General features: G+C 37.3%; 4 pseudogenes across 1 annotated transcript; 1 reads left to right on the plus strand and 3 right to left on the minus strand.

Annotated features, from left to right (window-relative positions):
* Positions 1-1,105: 1,105 nt before the first annotated feature.
* Positions 1,106-3,681, plus strand: LOC148585992 (protein FAR1-RELATED SEQUENCE 5-like; annotated as a pseudogene).
* A 2,721-nt stretch (positions 3,682-6,402) lies between these two features.
* On the minus strand, positions 6,403-10,589 carry LOC132182135 (receptor-like protein kinase FERONIA pseudogene; annotated as a pseudogene).
* A 4,037-nt stretch (positions 10,590-14,626) lies between these two features.
* LOC132182139 (uncharacterized) lies at positions 14,627-18,174 on the minus strand (annotated as a pseudogene). Its single transcript, XR_015912147.1, has 8 exons — positions 18,117-18,174; positions 17,477-17,514; positions 16,394-16,513; positions 16,214-16,276; positions 15,953-16,016; positions 15,828-15,870; positions 15,674-15,721; positions 14,627-14,846 (listed from the first exon to the last, which is right to left on the minus strand). The product of XR_015912147.1 is annotated as an uncharacterized LOC132182139 (transcript).
* LOC132181533 (receptor-like protein kinase FERONIA pseudogene) lies at positions 18,047-20,868 on the minus strand (annotated as a pseudogene).
* Between the last annotated feature and the right edge of the window lie 665 nt (positions 20,869-21,533).

Consider the following 21,533-nt stretch of genomic DNA (forward strand, 5'->3'; position numbering starts at 1 on the left):
TTGACCTTTAAAATATTAAAAAAACATGTGAGAGATGACACTTGTCACTTATTGAAGTGGGTTGAAGGAAATTTTCTCTAAACCAGTTTGGAGGAAATTTTTGTCCAAATATATTTACTTGGGTTCATAACTTGTCCTTGTTATTATTGTTTCTTTGTTAGGATTTTGACGAATGTTCGACATATACCAAATTTAAAGAAAAATCTTATTTTTTTGACACTTCGGATCACTTCATTGAATACAAGTATTATGGTGAGAGGATAACTTCTATAAGGAGGTGAACCACCTCCTTTGTGCCCACCAATTAGAATTGGATAGCTAGGATTATCACACCAAAGCAAATGAGGTGAAAAACACCGGATTAAAACACCAACTCACATCATTCACAAAAGACAAAACCCTCTTTTTTCTCTTCTCCCTCTCTCTTTCTCTCCATTGGCGCCGTGCATCCCAGCCAGAGCTTGCCAACACAAACCCAACCGGTACTCCCCTCTCTCTCTCTCTCACTCTCACAGACACACCGGCAGCAGAGAAAAAAATTTTCTCTGCTGCCTAGTGCTTTCTCACTCTCACAGACACACACCGACCCAGTGCTTTCTCACTCTCACTCTCACAGACACACACCGGCAGTAGAGAAAAAAAATTCTCTGCTGCCCAGTGCTTTCTCACTCTCACAGACAGACACCGGCAGCAGAGAAATTTAAAAAAATTTCTCTGCTGCCCAGTGCTTTCTCCTCTCTCACTCACGACACAATTTCTCTCTCACCGAAATTATTTCTCTGATTTTCTCTCACAATGTGATTTTTCATTTGCACAAATACAATTTGATTTTTCATATTTCTTTGTTTTCACTCTCACCGAATACTGTGTGATTTTTTTTTTTTTTCCTTGAATTCTCATTTTAGTTGTATTGGTAGGGTAGGATTATTGGCTATGATATCAAAAGCAAGATGTTAAGTTTAGATTTTTTATAAGAAAAAATGTATGAAGTTGAGATTTTAGTAGTTATAATTAAAGAATGTTGTTATCCTCTGGCAGGATCTCTAGGATGAGTACTAGTATCGAAGAACTTGACAAAATATCATTTTGTGATGAGTTTATTGAAGATGGGCATGTTGACAATGAAATGATAAAAGATCAAAATGATTTGAAGCAACCAATCGCAAGTATTGCCTCATTTAATGGTCCAAATGAACCATGTCTTGATATGAAATTTGATGAATTAGAAGATGCTCGTGCATGTTATAATGCGTATGCAAGGTGGAATGGTTTTAGTATTCGAATAAGTCATTCTCGACTAGCTAAGGATAAGTCAGTAAATGAGATAGAATATGTTTGTTCAAGAGAAGGCTTCCGTCATAAAAGTTATCAAGAGAAAACCTATACAAACCCGAAGCCTGCTGAAACAAGGATAGGATGTAAAGCAATTATGGGTTTAAAGAAAGTGGGATTAAAATGGATTGTATGTAAGTTCAAAACTGAACATAATCATGATCTCCTTAGTCCTAGAAGTACAAGTTTGCTTCGTGGACATAGAGTGGTAACACATGCCCAAAAAAGTCTTATAGATACACTTAATAAATCCGGTGTACCTCCAAGAAAGATAATGTCAGTGTTGAGTGAAGAATCCAGTGGTGACCATAATGTTGGTTGTATTGCTAAAGATGTGCAAAATTATTTGGGTAATAAAAGAAAGGTTCTTTTTGGAGAGGGAGACGCACAAAGAATGTACAATTTTTTTCTTGAGAAACAAAGTAAAAATCCGGGTTTTGTTTATGCAATCCAAGTGGATGACAATGGATGCATGGGCAATTGTTTTTGGGCAGATGCTAGATCACGAGCTGCATACCAATATTTTGGAGATGTTGTTACTTTTGATGCTACCTACTTGACAAATTGTTATAAGATGCCTTTTGTTCCTTTTACTGGAGTTAACCATCATCACCATTCTATGATGTTTGGATGTGCTTTGCTTATAAATGAAACGGCTGAATCTTATACGTGGTTGTTGAAAACATGGCTTGAGGCAATGCTTGGACGTGCTCCCTCTACAATTATCACTGATGATGACAAGGCTATGGGCAAAGCAATTGCAGAGGTATTACCAAATACCACTCATAGATTATGTTTATGGCATATTTTACAAAAGGTTCCAGAACATTTGGCGCATATATATAATAAATATCCATCTTTTCAAAGAGACTTTCAGCATTGCATTCATAATACACTTACAATTGAAGAATTTGAGGCGGAATGGAGTGAAATTGTAGGCAAGTATGACTTGGGAGAGAATGATTGGTTGAAAAAACTTTATATGCGACGTGAAAAATGGATGCCGGCTTACTTGCGAACTACATTTTGTGCCGGTATGTCTACAACTCAACGAAGTGAGAGTATGAATAATTTTTTTAAAAATTATGTTCGTTCAAGCACAATAGTGAGTGACTTTGTCTATCAATATGAAAAAGCCTTGGATGCACGTTATTTTAAAGAGAAAGAAAGAGATGTCAAGACAAAAACTTCTAGACCGATTTTGAAAACATGTTACAAGATGGAAGTAGAGGCGGCAAAGGTTTACACACGGGAGTCTTTTTTGATGTTTCAAGAAGAGCTATTTAATAGTCAAAATTACTACTCATCTAAACATTGGGAAGAAGGAGGAGTGAAGATATATAAGGTGGCCCTTCATGGGAGAGAAAATCCATTTTATGAAGTTGCATTTGAATTTCTTGAGAAGAAAGCAACTTGTACATGTCACAAGTTTGAATTTATTGGAATTCTATGTAGACATATTCTTCAAATTTTTGTGAAGAAAACTCTAGTGGATACTATTCCCCAACATTATGTTTTAGAGAGATGGACGATCAATGCCAAGAGTCGCATTATACATGGCATTTCTAATAATGATATGCAAGTAGAAACACAAAATTCTTCTACCTTGATGAGAAATAGCTTAATGTTGCAAATTTATGAAGTTGTAGAAGTGGGGTACCAATAAAAAAGAAAGTATGATCATTTTAGCGTTGGTTTACAAAAGCTGCATCACGAGCTTCTGATAATGCATGATGATTGTGATAAAGATATAAATGATGCTAATGTAAGAAGTGTCGAAGGTCATGTCTTCAACAGCCAAGTACTATCAAACCTTTCATTCACTTTGCAAGATCCTCCGCATGTTAGTTGTAGAGGAAAACCCAAATCTTTAAGACAAAAAAATCCAAAAGAAAATCAAGCAATCAAGAAAAGGACATGTTCCATTTGCAGGAAGACCAGGCATGTAAGAACCAATTGTCCTTCAAATAAGCAAGCAAGGTATTTTTATAATCTTTTTTTATTTACAATAATTTACATGAAAATGCATCTTGATTTAATGAAAATCTTATTTTCTATAAGGATATTTTGAATACCAATTTGAGGCCAACTAACTTGGGGTTGATAAATGAACAAAGTTTAGAAAAGGTATTTTTTTTATTATTATTATTATTTTTTATAACATATCCTCCATCAAGTTAATTTTTGTATGTTATCTAATTTTATTTATTTATGAATTATTTACAGTGCTCTTTGCCAACTATGAAGTACCCATCTACCACTACATTTGCCATGTCTCAAGATCCTGAATATTCATCTATTGCAATTAATATTGGTGCAAATAACATCAACGCATATGGAACTCCTTGAAGTTATTGTGATTTGAGTGGTGTAGTATTTTTTGTGAGGTTGTCATACACAAGATACTTTTTGTGATTTGTGTGGTTTGGAATTTTTTGTGAGGTTGTAAAACACAAGATATTTTTTATGAGGTTTAATACACAATATATGGTTGAATGTAGTTCAATGTGACTACATCTGATTGGTTTTTTGAACATCAATGTTTTTAAACATCAATATTGCCGAGGGACACCACAAGATTAATTTGACATATTCTTGTTTGGAGGCTTATGCCCTGCCATTTAGATCAACCAAAGATTTTTAAAACAATCAGAACTTCAATGTCTCTTCTGTCCATTGCTTCAATTGCAAGAATTACAATGTGTTACCAACACAACCTCAAAAAGTAGCTTGTAATTATTTGGTCACTGATCATCTTCGTTTAAAGAAGCAATTTATAATGTAAAAAATAAAAATAAAAATCAGACATTTAAGCAATTATTTAACACTAAAACCAGATTATTTGACACTAAAACAATAAATTTTTTTTTTCTTCGCCAGTGAGAAGGAGAAGAACCGGCATCTCAGCTGTCACCAGAGAGAGAACTGGAGCACCGGAGAGGTCTGGTCTCCGGCCTCGGGTTGGGATCTGGCGTCTTTTTAGAGAGAGGTTGGGCTCTGGCGTCGGGTTGGGCTCCGGTTTTATCTCTACTTCCGCCGGAGAGAGAGAGAAAGAGAGAGCACCGGGAGAAGTTCTTAGCCGATTTGAGGAGAGAAACCCACCAAAATTCAGTTCTTAGCTTGATGGGAATAATTTTTTTGGGATGCACGGCGTCGCTTGATGGGAATAATTTTTCTAGGATGCACGGCGTCGCTGGAGAGAGAGAGAGAGAGAGAGGGAGAGGAGAAAAAGGAGGAGTTGGTGTTTTAATTTCCTTGAAATGAGAATTCAAGGAAATTAATTTTTTTTTTTTAAAAAAAAAATCACACTGTATTCAGTGAGAGAAAACAGAGAAATATGAAAAATCACATTGTATTGTGCAAATGAAAAATCACATTGTGAGAGAAAAACAAAGAAATAATTTCGGTGAGAGAGAAATTGTGTCGTGAGTGAGAGAGGAGAAAGCACTGGGCAGCAGAGAAATTTTTTTCTCTGCTGCTGGTGTGTGTCTGTGAGAGTGACAGTGAGAAAGCACTGGGTCGGTGTGTGTCTGTGAGAGTGAGAAAGCACTGGGCAGCAGAGAAATTTTTTTTCTCTGCTGCTGGTGTGTGTCTGTGAGAGTGAGAGTGAGAAAGCACTAGGTCGGTGTGTGTCTGTGAGAGTGAAAAAGCACTGGGCAGCAGAGAAAATTTTTTTCTCTGCTGCCGGTGTGTCTGTGAGAGTGAGAGAGAGAGAGGGGAGTACCGGTTGGGTTTGTGTTGGCAAGCTCTGGCTGGGATGCACGGCGCCAATGGAGAGAAAGAGAGAGGGAGAGGAGAAAAAAGAGGGTTTTGTCTTTTGTGAATGATGTGAGTTGGTGTTTTAATCCGGTGTTTTTCACCTCATTTGCTTTGGTGTGATAATCCTAGCTGTCCAATTCTAATTGGTGGGCACAAAGGAGGTGGTTTACACCACCTCCTTATAGAAGTTATCCAAAATGAGAGATTTGAAAGTTTAGGAGGATTGTAAAATTGAGTGGAAGTTCAGGGGGCCAAAGTGAAGTTTCAAAAAAAAAAAGGTTCAGAACTTGTCGTTGTTATTATTGTTTTTGCACTTGAAATATCGTAAATATATTGGACACAAATTTCCTCCAAAACCCACTCCAATAAGTGACAAGTGCCATTCAACATTATTAGGTTTCTAAAAAATTAATGTTTGAGTTCCTAGATTAATGGAAAGACAATTGATCCTTAAAATATTAAAAAAACATGTGAGAGATGACACTTGTCACTTATTGAAGTGGGTTGAAGGAAATTTTCTCTAAACCAGTTTGGAGGAAATTTTTGTCCAAATATATTTACTTGGGTTCATAACTTGTCCTTGGTATTATTGTTTCTTTGTTAGGATTTTGATGAATGTTCGACATATACCAAATTTAAAAAAAAAAATCTTATTTTTTTGACACTTCGGATCACTTCATTGAATACAAGTATTATGGTGAAAGTGAAGTTTGTAAAAACTCATTAGATGCGATGAAAGGTAACAAAAAAACTTAGAAGTTCTTGAAGTATGCCAAAAAAATAATTTAATCCCTACAACTAAAACATCGATGACTTAATATATTCCAATAGCGTGAAACGTTACAACCAATAAAATTGTAACACACGTCCTATTTAAGTAAATGTTACACTAACAAAATCTGTTAAATTAGTGAACGGAATTTGACTGTAATCAGTAGCGGAACCAGACAATTCATATTGGGGGTGCCGATAAAATTTTTCTGGCGTCCTAAAAATTTTCTCCACCCTAAAAATTTGGTAATTCACACAATATATGCATCACAAAAAAATATCTATAAAAGTTCATAAATATGTGCTCAAATTGATATATTATAAATGTAATATATCGGCACTATATCAAAAACACAGAAATACAAAAAAAAAAAAAAAAAAAAAAGTGTCTAGAACTGCACTTTACGGTCTCTTAGAAGTACAAAATCATCAAGTATCGAATCTAAATTAAAGCTCTCAGCAATTTCCCTTTCAATTTTCCTTTAGAGAACTAAACTATTTGCAAGAAAATCATCTTTCATTTTGTTGCGAAGTCGTGTTTTAACAATTTTCATTGTTGAAAATACTCGTTCGGTAGTTGTTGTAAACACGATTTGTCTTCCTTTCACCGTGAGAAGAAGAGAGGGAGACCGTGGGTGTGAGGGATGAGAAGAAGAAGGGGAGAGAAGAAGTGAGGCTCAAGGCGTGAAGAAACAAAGAAAAAGAAAAGAAAGATGAGAAGTGGGACTATTGAAGACAACAAGGTAGAAACTATGTTGAGAAGTAATGGTAGTACTAGTAATATTGGGGGTGTCGTGTCTTGGGTAATGGGTAGGTATATATATATTTTAAAAAAAAAATTTGGGGTGGAAAAAAAATTTAAAAAAACAAAACTTTGGGGGTGCCACGAAGAGTGTCGTGGCTCTGCCACTGACTGTAATGACTAAATTATTTATTTTGGCGTACCTCAAAAATTCTGAGTTCATTTTGATTAACAACGAGTTAATTAATTGTAAATTAGGTAAACTATATAAACTGATTTTGTATTTTTCCCATTTTTAATGTTGTGGATATAAATTAGCTACAACTGTCATGTGTCCCTTAAATTGATTCTCACATGTTATTAAAAACAAAAAATTCGCCGCATAGGTCCTTGCTTGGGGGAAGGAGGAAGCCTTTCACCCCTTCTTCCTCGCTTGTGCGGTTTTCCCTTTTATTCTGTTTTTGTTTAGAGTTTTTTTCTCTCTTAGTGCCCCATAGCACAACGGCCGTCGTGAATCCGCCTTGCCATCTCCACCGTGCTTCCGATCTCCACCACATCTCTTCATCGCCCTTTTTTTTGCGCCGCCGGTAGCCTCCTCTGCTCCTTACTCCGATGGTTGCTGTTGTGTTGTGGGTTTCTTTGTTGTTTTGTTTTTTCCCTATATTTTCTTGCTTGTTTTGTTGTCCTTGCGTTTGTGCTTAGGATGTGAATAATTTTCTTGCCCTTCGGGTCGAGAATGACTTGTTTTGGCGTGGTGCTTTTGCTCATGCGTGGAGAATGGCTACCTATGTCCCGAGTTGAGTCTGCACCAAGCAGATTTGTTCTATAAGCCGAAGATTGGGCATGGGTTAGCAAATGTAGACGACATAGGATTTCAATGTAAGATTTGTTTGTTTTTGACCTTTATGTCGTGTAATCTTTTCGCTTCGGTTATGAATTTTAGAGCTTTATGCTCTATAGTAATAGCTTTTACGCTTTTCATTATTCACCAATGAGATCGGAATGATTTTCTCTTCAAAAAAACAAAAAATTCATATATTAAAGGACATATGATAATTTAGTACACTAGTTTGTATCTAATTGCTACAAATCAGCTTATAGCTAATTTTTATTCATGCTGTATGGTTACAATAATCCTATCATCATAGTTATAATCTAAAAAAAGAAATGGAAGATAATGAGTAATGCAAAAAAGAAGAATTGTGATAGTAATTTAATAATAATTTTAAGGGTGAGAAGATAATGTCATCAAATGTTTGAGTTTGAATTATACGGCTGGTCTCAGAATTCAAACTCTTAGAACTTGAATATTTGAAGCAAGAATATTATCTTTAACAATATCACCAATAACAATTATAAAACTGACAACATATTAATTAATTTATTTTGCTAGCAATTACAACATTCTTTCATCACCTTTTTGCAACCATGCTTAAAGAGAACACATAGTCCTTGGCAACAAACAATCAGAATCCTTATTAGCAAAATCTTCTATCATGCTCAGATTGGTGCTTTTTGCACTGCCTTCACTGCTAGCGATAAACATGCCGTCACTGTCATTTTCTACCAACTCTTGAAAGAGGGGTCCCTTCATTTCCCCGTGAAGATTGATATTATTGGTGCTCTCCTGCATTTGTAATGCCAACTCAAGGCCCCACACTACCTCGTTCATAGATGGTCGTTTTGTTCGATCATCCAACAAACAATTCACGGCAATTTCACCAAATTTTTCCAGGCACTCCGGTGTGATCTCACCCTTCAAAAACGGATCAATAATTTGATCAAGCATTTTGTTGCGATAGTACTCTGGGACCCACTGCGCTAGACTCACTTGGTTCTTTTTGGCCGTACGAAGCAACGGTGGTCTTGCACACAATACTTCACACAAAACGACACCAAAAGAGTACACATCAGACTTTTCAGTCAACTGTTGAAGTCGATAGTACTCCGGGTCCATATACCCCATGCTACCTTTGACCATTGTGCTTACATGGGTCTTGAACTCACTAGTTGGTCCGATTTTGGACAGTCCAAAATCGGACACCTTGGCCACCCATTTCTCATCCAAAAGAATATTTGTTGTCTTCACATCACGGTGAATGATCATGTGCTTCGCATCAGTGTGGAGGTATTGCAACCCATGGGCAGCACCGATGCAGATCTCAAGCCGTTGCTTCCAGGATAAAGGAGGATTGCCAGTGTCATATAGATGATCACGTAGGTTCCCACGGGACATGTAATCGTATACAAGTATCATCTCGTTGTCATCATTGCAATAGCCTATCAAAGACACGAGATGGCAGTGTCGTAGCTGGGAGAGCATCGCAATCTCAGTGTGGAACTCGTGAGCGCCTTGCTGTGATCTGGATTTCAGCCGTTTGATTGCAACTGGGGTGGTCGCATCATCAACGTAGCCTTTATAAACGTTGCCAAACCCTCCAACCCCTATGATTAAAACTTTATTGAAATCGTTTGTGGCTGCTTTGATTTCAGTAAATGAAAACTTACGACATAATTTGGAAGGTAGAGAAGAGCCCTGCGTCTTAGTTGACTTGGCTCTTTTACTCAGCCGATCGCGAAAAGCCATCAAACCAAGAATAGAGAGTAGAACAAGGACAAAAATTGCACCACCAATTATTGCAATTGTTGTTTTTCGATTATTTTTTGACTTCGTTGATGGTCGGCCTGGGGTTTCAATTAAAGATGTAACCCCCTCCAATTCCGGGTTGAGCCCAGCAAGAGTACCGTCTGATCGGTTCAACTTAAATATTTCCACACCGTTCAAGATGGCACTGGCGTATACGGGATGTGTATCCAATTCAGGGTGTAGCGCGAGCCACAAATCTTGTTTGGCCTTGTTTCCACTTGGGACCAACACAACATACTCTCTGTAAACAGGAATTCCGTTACCGCCGCTCCATTCAATCACATCCGCTTCTATCTCCGCCGTCTGATTATTGATGAATATGTAAAAAACCCGTTCATTTGTTTCCGCTACCTCTTTCAAAGTTTCGCAGAAATGAAGCCTAAAAAGATAGTAAAATCCACCATCAACCGTGAAAATCCACGTGAGGTTGGACTTCAAGTTAACCGTAGGATTCAGATCCATTGTACGAAAAGTTTTATACACAATCTCCGGCGCTGTGTAGGCCGGTGTGTCCATCTTATACTGTATCGTCACATTAGACAGGCCGGAAACTACCATCCCTTTCATCTGGCCAAACATATACCACGAGTCCTGACTCCAAGTCCGGAACAACCCCGTGTCCCCTATGCCCGAGATATCGCTGCCACCCACGTTTAGTCTATACATGGTCTCAAGAGCAGTGGTGTTGTCGAAATAGAAGGGTATGTTGTAATCTACCATGTTGATCATTACATCATCCCTATTGTGCATATAGAGATTATTTGGCATAGACACAATCTCTATACCATTAATGAAGGCATAAGAGGTTGGAGATGGAATAAAGGTTATGTTGAGAAACTGAGTGTGAAACACGGGGATTATGAATTCTTTGATAACGGTGGCTACGGGAGGTTCGATCGAAGAGACGGTAAGGAAGGCACTGAAGTTGCTTAAGAGGGTGAAGTTATTGGCGGTGACCAAGGAGAAGGACTTGGATTTATGGAGTCCGGAGTAGGTGGCCGGGAAGAAGTAGAGACGGACGAACTTCAGGCCAGGCGAGACGGGGAAGGAGTAGGTGAACTTCTTGTGAAAGATGCGTGCAGTCGTGTAGGGGGGTTGGGTAACAGAAGGGTAGTGCTGGGAGGGGGTAGATGCAATTGATGTGGTTTGTACATTTGGGGGTGTAAACTTTGAGTTGAAATCGCCTTCCCAGTTACGGCCATCGAGTGAGGTTGAATTGGAGGACGAGCCACAATTGAGGAGAAAATAGTCAGTGGCAGCGTAGGGTGGCGGGGTTTGGGTGACGGCCTGGGTGAGGAGAAGATGGAGGAAGGAGAGGTAGAGGACAAGCAAGTGCATGGTGTGGAAGACCAATTCTCCTAGGGCTGCTATACCATATATATATGCAGCTAGCTTAATTATCTGATGGAAAACACTGAGCAATTGTGTGAAAGTTAGGTCTTTGGATTTATGCGCGCGGATTGTTCAACATACACGCTTTTGAATATAAGTTATGTTTGAATTTTTGTAAAGCATTAATGCAACGAATCGATTGTCCTCGACGATCACTTGCTTGGTATTTTCCTCCACTGGTGTGTAGGAGGATAATGGTTACTTATTTCCACAAACGTGAAGGTGGGAAATAAGTGGGACATACATCTACAAATTGCAATCAGGGAACAAATCTTTTCATGCCTAAAAGCCCAAATTCAAGAATTTAATTTTTCGTAAAAAATACATTTTCACTGCCATTTCTTGAAGCTTTAAATCTTTTAGGTTTGATAATTAATTGGCATCCCGGCTGCCTTTAGCCTTTAGAAGACCGGTAAGATGGAGGTTTATCTTGGACTACGACCTAAGGGAAAAGGACTAATTATGTCGTTGCTCTCTTGAGAAACGCCAATATTTATACCTCATATGTCATGCCTAAACCCAGGTACCACACAAAATTTACTCTCTGATCGATACTTTCTCTACCAAGTCAACATGCATGGGACATTCGCGGAAAAGTATCCAAAACTTGAATATTAACTTTAAACTATTTCTCGAAAATCAAACAGAAAATAGTTTCTTTCTTTTTAGAAAATGTTCACGTATTCAATTCTTTAAATTGATTTGTTTTTTCTTTTACTATTAAGTAATAAAATTATATGTCTAAACCTTTATATCTAGATTTCTCTTTTTGATTAATGTATTCATAGATATATGATTTTTTTCCTTTTATTTTTTGGTGATCAGTGATACTAATATCTTTTTTTGAACGCATGAGAAGTGTGCGAAAAAGACTCTGTATAAGTCTTTTGGCAGAACACTGAAAAGATGTCGTTCCTAGCTAGCAAGCATGACTAATAGAAATGGACCTCCGGCCTTTTTTTCTTTCCTTTTCCTTTTAATTCCCTTTCCTTTTTCTTTTTTCCAAATGTCCTAGTCTGGTTGTCGTTTTGGAAGAAAAGTCTTACAAGTGAACAAGTGATGTCTTCGATTGCATATTTATCTTCAAATTTGTCATCAAAGATTAATTGGCTAGGGACCATGTCTCATGAAATGGAGGTTATTAGTTTGAATTCTTCCTCCCCTCTTGTGAAAAAAAAAAAAAAAAAATCTTCAAATTATTCCCCGAAAACGATTGCTGAACTTGTAAGAGATACTTTAGACTTGCTCAGCAGCCTTGTATTTGGTGTTATTATTCCTCTGTCGACCCTGGCTGGCTGGCTGGCTCCACGCGCGCTCCTCACCAAATTGGAGAGGCCAATGGAGTCATTTAAAATTTGACACAAAAAAAAAAAAAAAAAAAAACTGTTAATTGGGTGATGGTAAACTATATATGTTAAATGAGATAAGTATAATTTACCATTAAAGAATAGTACTCTATCTCTAAATTACCCTCTGGACTTGCGTCCATAAATAGCTAATTATCTAGATTCTGATTTCCTAAATCTTAATTAATACTATTATTATTAGCTTTTTTTTAAAAAAAAAAAAAAAAAAAAAATTATAAGCAATACTATATTGATAAAAGTTATATACGTACAAAATACCTGTGTCTCCCTTTGTGCGTGTAATATTATCCTAAAAAAGATAACAGAGATGAAAAATGCTAGCTAGAGTTATTAACTCTTTTACTAACTTCTTGCTTTAGTATTGACCAATTACTCGGACTTAGAATAGGGGCCGCCGGACCAACCTTTCTAATATTCAATACAGGAAAAGCAACCTGGGGTACTTTGTGATTAAACTTGAATGTTTTTGGTAAGTTTTTTTGAACCTTGTTATCATATTCAAATTCATGGGTACAGCGAGACGCCATTCAAAGTTCTTGACTCGTAGCTTATTAAAAAATAAAAAATAAAAAATAAAAAATAAAAAAGAAGAAAAAAGGGTTCTTGACCCGTTAGCCGCAACTTTAATGACAACCACGCAATTTTTTGTTATATACTTTGATAGTATAGCTTTCTAATATCTGGTTTATTTAATACAAGTGAAAATATTAGAGTAAAGCTATAAAATCATATTTTTATCTTACAATACTGACCAAATAGTTTCAATATATTAATCATTAGAGAGTCATGATAAAATAAAAAATTGATGGGACTGTCACATCAATATCATGAAATAAAAATATATAGCACTTATTCTTGAAATTAATAGAGGTTTAAGATGGATCATAAATTTTGAATGCACGCATTGCTTATTTGAATTAGAGTACGTACATAATTCAGTTTACGTGATCCGTACAAAAACAATATGGACAAGAAGGATTCATGTGGCAATATAATGAATCCTTGATTGGTGATTTATATATGCCTTTAGATGCCATGGATAACACTAAATGGTATAATTTCTATGATGCATCTTACCTCCTTTAAATTATTTTGTGGTTAACTAGAGTATGCAAAATCTATTTGTATTTGTGTTTTGTTACTTTATGTGGCCGGCTTAAAAAAACTTGTGAATGTTAGGGCACAACAAACTATGTATATATTTTCGTCATTATTTTTCCAGGATGTTTTCTTCATAATACTGGAGATTTTTAGTTGGTCTTCTCTGAGGAACTATTATAGGAATTAGGAACCTACAGATATGTTACCCATGACATTTTCTTTTTCGTCTTTGAGAAACCTTGTATAAATGTAGCTTCAATGGTGAAAAACAAACTTCTTTTTCAGCCCCCCTCTCTCTTCTGTGTGTGAAATATATCAATTCCTCAAAATGAAAATGCATGTTGTAAATTGTAATTCATGGTTTCAGACTCTCTCTCTCTCTCTCTCTTGAAAGTGTAAGTGTACTCACACAAACAACTTCGATGTATATATTTACATGTTTATTATTTCCCTGTCTAAGAGTGTTTTTTTTTTTTTTTTCTTGTTCAGAGCGCCTGTGTGCAAAAGATGACTTGATGTGATGTACTGCTGGTCCACAACCTTGCTTCTTCCTGACATGAGAGGTAGCGATTTTTGGTCCAAAACTGGGCTGGGAGTCATCATTTTGTTGACAGTGACTGTTTGGATAGGCACTATAATGCTTGCTGTGCTATAGAGTTCCAGAATAGCTGATATTGAAGCTTTTGTGGCTATTTTGATTAAGGAGCCAACATTGTGGTTACCGGAACAAGATTACTTGCTAATTTTTGGAAAGGATTGTTACTCTTATAAGATTTTTCCAGCTAGATATTTTCTTTCTCCATACCAGGCTGTCAACTAGCAAGTGTATTCTTTGGCACAGTAAATGCAAATAATTTTGATTTTTTTGAGATGCAGTCATTTTCCGGTGCGTTTTTTTCCCATTTGGATCTTATTTTCTTTTATCCTTCTGTCCTCTCGGTAATTTGAGATAGCAGTAGCAAATTGAAACCTTTTCAAAGCAGGCCTTCGGACGTACCTTACAGAGTAAACCTCCGTTTTATGTACTGCACCCTTAGAAATTTCTCTAGACAAAACTGGTTAAATCGCTAACTTTTCACGAAAGGATATAACTCCAATCGATTGTTTGTATACATCAGATGTTGAACCTTAGACCTTGAAGGGTGCAAATCTTAAGACCAATGCCTTCAAAGGGTTGGCCCAAGTGGTGGAGGCCTTGATCTTAAGATATGCCAGATAATTAGTTAGGATCTTCTTTTGGAATCTTGTCCGATGGTACATAACACTGGGGTAGATCAAGTTGTTGCAATCATCAGCGTCACACACACACACACACACACACACACACATATATATATATATATATGTATAAAAGCACTTGTACAGAATGATCAACCAGCAAAAACAGAAAATAGAAGTCACAAATTCTTCTTAATCTTAACAAAAAATGACTCCATTTCTGGCAAATTTGATATTTCAGCACATCTTCAAAAAAAAATATCTAATTTAAGCAGTATCTTGGTAGTACATGTTGGAACATGGAAGAGATCCCACAAGCTATAAGCATCTGTTGACACACTGTTTATATCCCTCAACTCAAAATTAGTTCCTCATCTTTATCGGCGTCATCATCACCATTATCATTCCTGCTTTGCTCAGCATATTCCTCAAGTGATGCAGCGGGAAATAACTCCCTAACCTTGTCTTCTTTGTCGGTTGGTGTTTTCTCCGAACTTTTAGATTTACCTTTGTTCATTTGATGCAACATAAAAGGAAAATAAAACCACATGCTACAGAAGAAAACGGACAAAAAGGAACAATGAAGTACAAAAAGCACTATTATTGGATTAGTTTCACCCTGTCAAGACATGATAAAGGATCTAAATCCATAAAATGTTCACCAACTGTGCACATCAAAACATGCTCAACTTGGTAAAAACTAGAAATACCCATTAACAAAACAATAACCGGGAAAGATTACACAACCTGAGATACCGGTAGAAACTGAATAAAATGCATAGAAAAGAGATGTATGTTGTATAAGGGCAAACGCCTTATCAACTTGGGATTCAAAATGCAATTTGCACAATAAAATTCAAAACTTGCAGATGTGATGTCCATCTCCTGGAAGTGAATATTGGCGTACCAGGGAAGAGGACGGTTTAACACCAAAACGGTTGAAAATTCCAAAATTAATTTCTCGACGGGTTACAAGCAAGACAAGCATATAATTATCATAACAACTGCAAAGAAAATTTTGAATCTAGAAGTTTCATACAGAAAGAAACATTATTCAATTTAAGCTTTGAGCATGGCGGCAATTACAATCTCTTGGAAAACACTACAGCATATGATCTAAATTAGGAGTTACAACATTGTTAATTATATCTCAATAGAAGGTTGGTGAGATAAGGACTTCATGAATAACTAGAAGGTAGATTCTTCATTAATATGGAATAAAGTTTCTGTTCTTACCCAGACAAGAAATTAATAACAAACAACTGATGGGAAAATAAAATCTTTATACTCCTAAGCAAATACAAATACGAAAAGGGATGAAAAGCATTGCTTTAAAGAACTTACTGCACGTAGCAGAGACCTTCGGTCCCTTTCTCGAGCATTCTTAACTGCCTAGAACAAAATCACACAAACCCATCAATTAGCTTCCAAAATGCAAAAAATCGAGCCTTCTTTTCAAAAATGCATACAAATTATAACAAAGAGAAAAGAAACTAACGTCCTCAAGCAACTTTTGCTCAGCCTCTACTTCTGAAGAATCTCTACAATAAAAAACCAAAAGCACTCAATAAAAAGGAACAAAATTCATACATAACTCAGAGAAATAACTTGTCAAACAAAAACCTTTCGACTATACGATCCACACGGGAACAACACTTTGCGCATACACCCTGATCCTTAGCACAACCTACGTCCAAATCAACCCAATGCCAAAATCAACCAAAACCCAACAGCCAAAAGAGGAAATAAGGTACACAATTTGTTTGTTTCACATGCAGAAAATACTTTCTCAAATATGCCTTTCGACCCAAATTCTTTGCTGTTTAGTGGGACAACGGTTTCAATGACACCAAACAGAATCACAAAGAATTCAAAGAGCGAAACCAAGTACTGGTACACAGAGATTATGGTACGCCTGACGAACGGCGCGTTTTGAACATCGCTGACCGTAATTCAATCCAACAACAAAATCAACAAGTGCCCATTGAAATTGAATCGGTCCTTAAAAAAAATTGAGAAACAGAAAACAATAAAAATTAAAAAGATAAAGAAAAAAAAAAAACCATTTGGTAGGCTCGGTAAGGCGCTTCTACTTTCCGTAACGGCGTTTCCAGTCGATCTGTTCTTTACAACGGGGGCACCCCCCTAAATCTCGGAGTACGGCCTGAGCTTTCCCCCAACTTCCTGTTACAACTATTTATCTCGAGTTCGGATCTGGCTGTCAAGAATTAGACAAGTGTCAGCTAAAGTCTGATATGATTTTATTAACAAAAAAAAAAAAAATGTAAAAAATTCTCTCTTCCTAGTATTATTTTTTTTTTTGGTTAAATTTTTATGAGTTAATATTTAGTTTCTAATGCTTCAAAATTTATTTTTGAATTTAAAACTAAAACCTAGGGGTGGAAGGTTAACCCTTTAGGGATGGTATCACTTAAAAGGAATTTTATCATCCTAAATTTAGTACTAATACCTCAAATTTGAATTTTTCCTTGATATATCTCTTCTTCAATTTAAAAAACAATTTTTTTTTTTTTTTTTAAAAAAAAAAGCAAAAAAGAAAAGAAAAAGAAAGTGTCTGACGCTTGAGGTAGCTGGAAATCTCAATCCATTTATCTTCGACTATTGATTTTGAAAAACACTTTTTGAATTAAGTAAAAAATCCGTTTCTTCTTTCAAGAGAAAGGCGAGTGTTTTGTAAGAATCCTGCTATCAGGCTGCCAAGAGTCAGACAAGTGTCTGCCAAAGTTTGATGTGGCTTTATTAAAAAAAATAAAAAAAATAAAAAATTGTAAAAAAATCTCTCTCTTCCTAGTCGTCCTGCTAGATTTTTTTTTTGTTAAATTTTTATGAGTTAGTATTTAGTTTCTAATGCCTCAAAATTCATTTTTGGATTTAAGACTAAAACTTAGGGATAGAAAGTTAATCCTTTAGGGATTGTATCACCCAAAAGGGATTCGATCATCTTAAATTTGGTACTAATACCTCAAATTTAAATTCTCCTTTAATAATTTATCTTCTTCAATATATATATATATATATATATATATATATATATATATATATATATATATTTTAAAAAAAATGGGTAAAATGTCTGACGCTTGGCTGCCTCATGGCTTCCGTAAATCTCTATTTGTTTTGTAATACCATTTCATTGATCTTGACGCCGGCGTTGGGTTTCGAAACTGTTGGAACAATACAACCTAATAATTTATGACTCTTGAGTATTGGACCTTTTGGCCTATTTTCTATTTTCTATTTTCTTTCGTTTATTTGGATCGTTATCTTTCGTGTTTGGATCTGCTGCAGGGGAGCCCACCCTTTTTGGTTTTTTATCACTTGTATTTCCAATTTGATTAGAAAAAAAGAATAGTCACAAATAAATCCATTTTCTCCATTCTCCCACATTCAATAAAATAATAATAAATAAAAAAAATCTACATACTATAATTATATTCAACATTCATTCAACAATATTCATATGCTATTCTCAATCAACCGTTATATATATATATATATATATAACGAATAACGAATATTCCAATTATTAATTAGAGTGTCATATCAACATTTTCAAATGAATGTTTCTTACTTTACTTTAATCAAAACTCAGACTTGCTTAATCTTTTGACTTATTATCTTGCTTAGAGCTGACTTACGACAAAACCCAAGTCAAGAAGAATCCCATAATCTATGAGTTTAGAGTACTCATGATTCAATCCGATACATGCACTACAACTATCATTTAATTTGCTACACTCATGAATAGAATGACTTTCCTACAAACCCTTGTCCTCAATATATGACTCCAAATAAGGCCCAATTAATAAAAATTCAGCTACCATCTTTCACCGACCGCTAAGATTCATAATCATAGAGAACACTGTCCCAAATGACTAGAGGACATTAGTTTGCCCGACTCTTGACTGGCACTTGTAAAACTTTGCTCTCCGTTGCTCATTATGGTCACCCTGCTGTTGCTATTTCTACTTGACACTTGTCCACTGCTGCTACTTGACATGTCATCACTATCATCAAGTGTGGACTTGGGGAAGAGACCTTTCTCATCATCTAGCGCCTTAATTTCAACCACATTAAGCCCTACATCTTCGTCTACACTTTCTTGCAATTGCAATGCGAACTCAAGGCCCCCCAACACATCATCCATTGATGGCCGTTCGATTCCGTTGTCAAGTAAACAATTCATCGCAACCTCAACAAATTTCTTCAAGCACCGAATCCCTATTTCACCCTTAATTGATGGATCAACCATCTCTTCAACCTTTCCATTGCGATAGATTTCCTGCGCCCACCTCGCGAGGCCCATTGCTGTCTCTGTCGTACGCATTATAGGTGGCTTTGCACACAATACTTCACACAAAACCACACCAAATGAGTACACGTCAGATTTCACAGTCAACTGCATACGTCTGTAATACTCTAGGTCCATGTACCCAAAACTACCCTTCACCACCGTGCTGACGTGGGAGTTGGCCATGCCAGTGGGACCTACTTTGGACAATCCAAAATCGGATACCTTGGCAACCCATTTCTCATCTAATAAGATATTTGTTGTCTTCACGTCACGATGAATGATTGTTTGCTTTGCGCCCGTATGAAGATAGTTCAAAGCACGAGCCGCACCGATACAAATCTCAAGGCGTTGCTTCCACGGAAGAGGTGGATTATCGGTGTTGTACAAATGATCACGTAGAGTCCCATGGGCCATGTAATCGTAGACGAGTATCATCTCATCACCTTCGTTACAATATCCAATCAGAGAAACAAGATGGAGGTAACGAAGCTGGGAGAGCATCACGATTTCGGTGTGGAACTCACGAGCCCCTTGCTGTGAACTAGATTTCAGCCGTTTGATTGCAACTGGAATAGTCCCGTCATCGATGTACCCTTTATACACGTTGCCAAACCCTCCAACCCCTATGATTAAAACCTTATCGAAATCGTTTGTGGCGGCTTTGATTTCAGCAAACGAAAACTTACGACATAATTCGGAAGGTAAAAATGAGCCCTGCGTCTTAGTGGACTTGGTCTTGGTGAAAGAAAATAGACCCCACCATGAAGTTACACCGGTGGAGCCGATGTCCTTGGCTCTCTTACTCAGCCCGAAAGTCACTAAAAAAAGAATAAAGAGTAGACCAACAACACCTCCAATGATAATGGCTATCATCGACGACAACTTCTGTGGCCTCTCCGTTAATTTTGTTTTGGGTTCCGGGGCCGGGAGTGTGGTAACCCCCTCCACTTCCGGGTTGAGCCCAGCAAGAGTACCGTCTGATCGGTTCAACTTAAATATTTCGACACCGTTCAAGATGGCACTGTCGGATTGGGGACGCGGTGACATATCCCTGTTAGGGTGCAGCGCGAGCCACAAATCTTGTCTGGCCTTGTTTCCACTTGGGACCAACACAACATACTCTCTGTATATAGGAATTCCGGTACCGCCGCTCCATTGAATCACATCCGCTTGTTCCTCTGCTGTCTGATTATTGATGAATATGTAAAAAACCCGTTGGTTCGTTTCCACTACTTCTTTCATAGTTTCGCAGAAATGAAGCCTAAAAAGATAGTAAAACCCGCCATCAACCGTGAAAATCCACGTGAGGTTGGAATTCAAGTTAACCGTACGATTCAGATCCATAGTACGAAAAGTTTTATACACAATTTCCGGCGCTGTGTAGGCCGGTGTGTCCGTAGTATACTGTATCTTGACATCATGCTGGCCGTAAGGTATCAGCCCTTTCATCTGGCCAAACAGATACTGCGAGTCCTGACGCCAAGTACGGAACATCCCAGTATCGTCTACGCCCGAGATATCGTTGCCCCCCACGTTTAGTCTATACATGGTCTCAAGAGCAGTGGTGTCGTCGAAATAGAATGGTCCGTTGTAATCTACCATGGTGATCATTACATCATCCCTATTGTGCATATAGAGATTATTTGGCATAGACACAATCTCTATACCATTAATGAAGGCGTAAGAGCTTGGAGATGGAATAAAGGTTATGTTGAGAAACTGAGTGTGAAACACGGGGATTATGAATTCTTTGGTAACGGTGGCTACGGGAGGTTCTATCGAAGAGACGGTAAGGAAGGCACTGAAGTTGCTTAAGAGGGTGAAGTTATTGGCGGTGACCAAGGAGAAGGACTTGGATTTATCGACTCCAGAGTAGGAGGCCGGGAAGAAGTAGAGACGGACGAACTTCAGGCCAGGCGAGACGGGAAAGGAGTAGGTGAACTTGTTGTGAAAGATGCGTGCAGTCGTGTAGGGAACTTGGGTAACAGAAGGGTATTGTTGGGAGGGGGTAGATGCAATTGATATGGTTTGTGCATTTGGGGGTGAGAACTTTGAGTCGAAATCGCCATCCCAGTTACGGCCATCAAGAGAGGTTGAATTAGAGGAGGAGCCACAATTGAGGAGAAAATAGTCGGTGGCAGCGTAGGGTGGCGGGGTTTCGGTGACGGCCTGGATGAGGAGAAGATGGAGGAAGGAGAGGTAGAGGGCAAGCGAGTGCATGGTGTGGAAGACCAATTCTCCTACGGCTGCTATACCATATATATATGCAGCTTAATTATCTGATGGAAAACACTGAGCAATTGTGTGAAAGTTAGGTCTTTGGATTTATGCGGATTGTTCAACATACACGCTTTTGAATATAAGTTATGTTTGGATTTTTGTAAAGCATTAATGCAACGAATCGATTGTCCTCGACGATCACTTGCTTGGTATTTTCCTCCACTGGTGTGTAGGAGGATAATGGATACTTATTTCCACAAATGTGAAGGTGGGAAATAAGTGGGACATACATCTACAAATCACAATCAGGGAACAAATTAATCTTTTCATGCCTAAAAGCCCAAATTCAAGAATTTAATTATTCGATCGTAAAACAATACATTTTCACCGCCATTTCTTGAATCTTTAAATCTTTTAGGTATGATAATTGGCATCCCGGCTGCCTTTAGCTTTTAGAAGACCGGTAAGATCGAGGTTTATCTTCGACTATGACCTAAGGGAAAAGCCGAAAGGAGCTAATTATGTCGTTGCTCTCTTGAGAAACGCCAATATATATACCTCATATGTCATGCTTAAACCCAGGTATCACACAAAATTTACTCTCTGAAACTTTCTCTACCATGTCAACATGCATGGGACATTCGCGGAAAACTATCCAAAACTTGAATA

This window comes from Corylus avellana, chromosome 5 (genome assembly GCF_965113065.1).
Source record: "Corylus avellana chromosome 5, dhCorAvel1.hap1.2, whole genome shotgun sequence".
Classification (NCBI taxonomy): domain Eukaryota; kingdom Viridiplantae; phylum Streptophyta; class Magnoliopsida; order Fagales; family Betulaceae; genus Corylus; species Corylus avellana.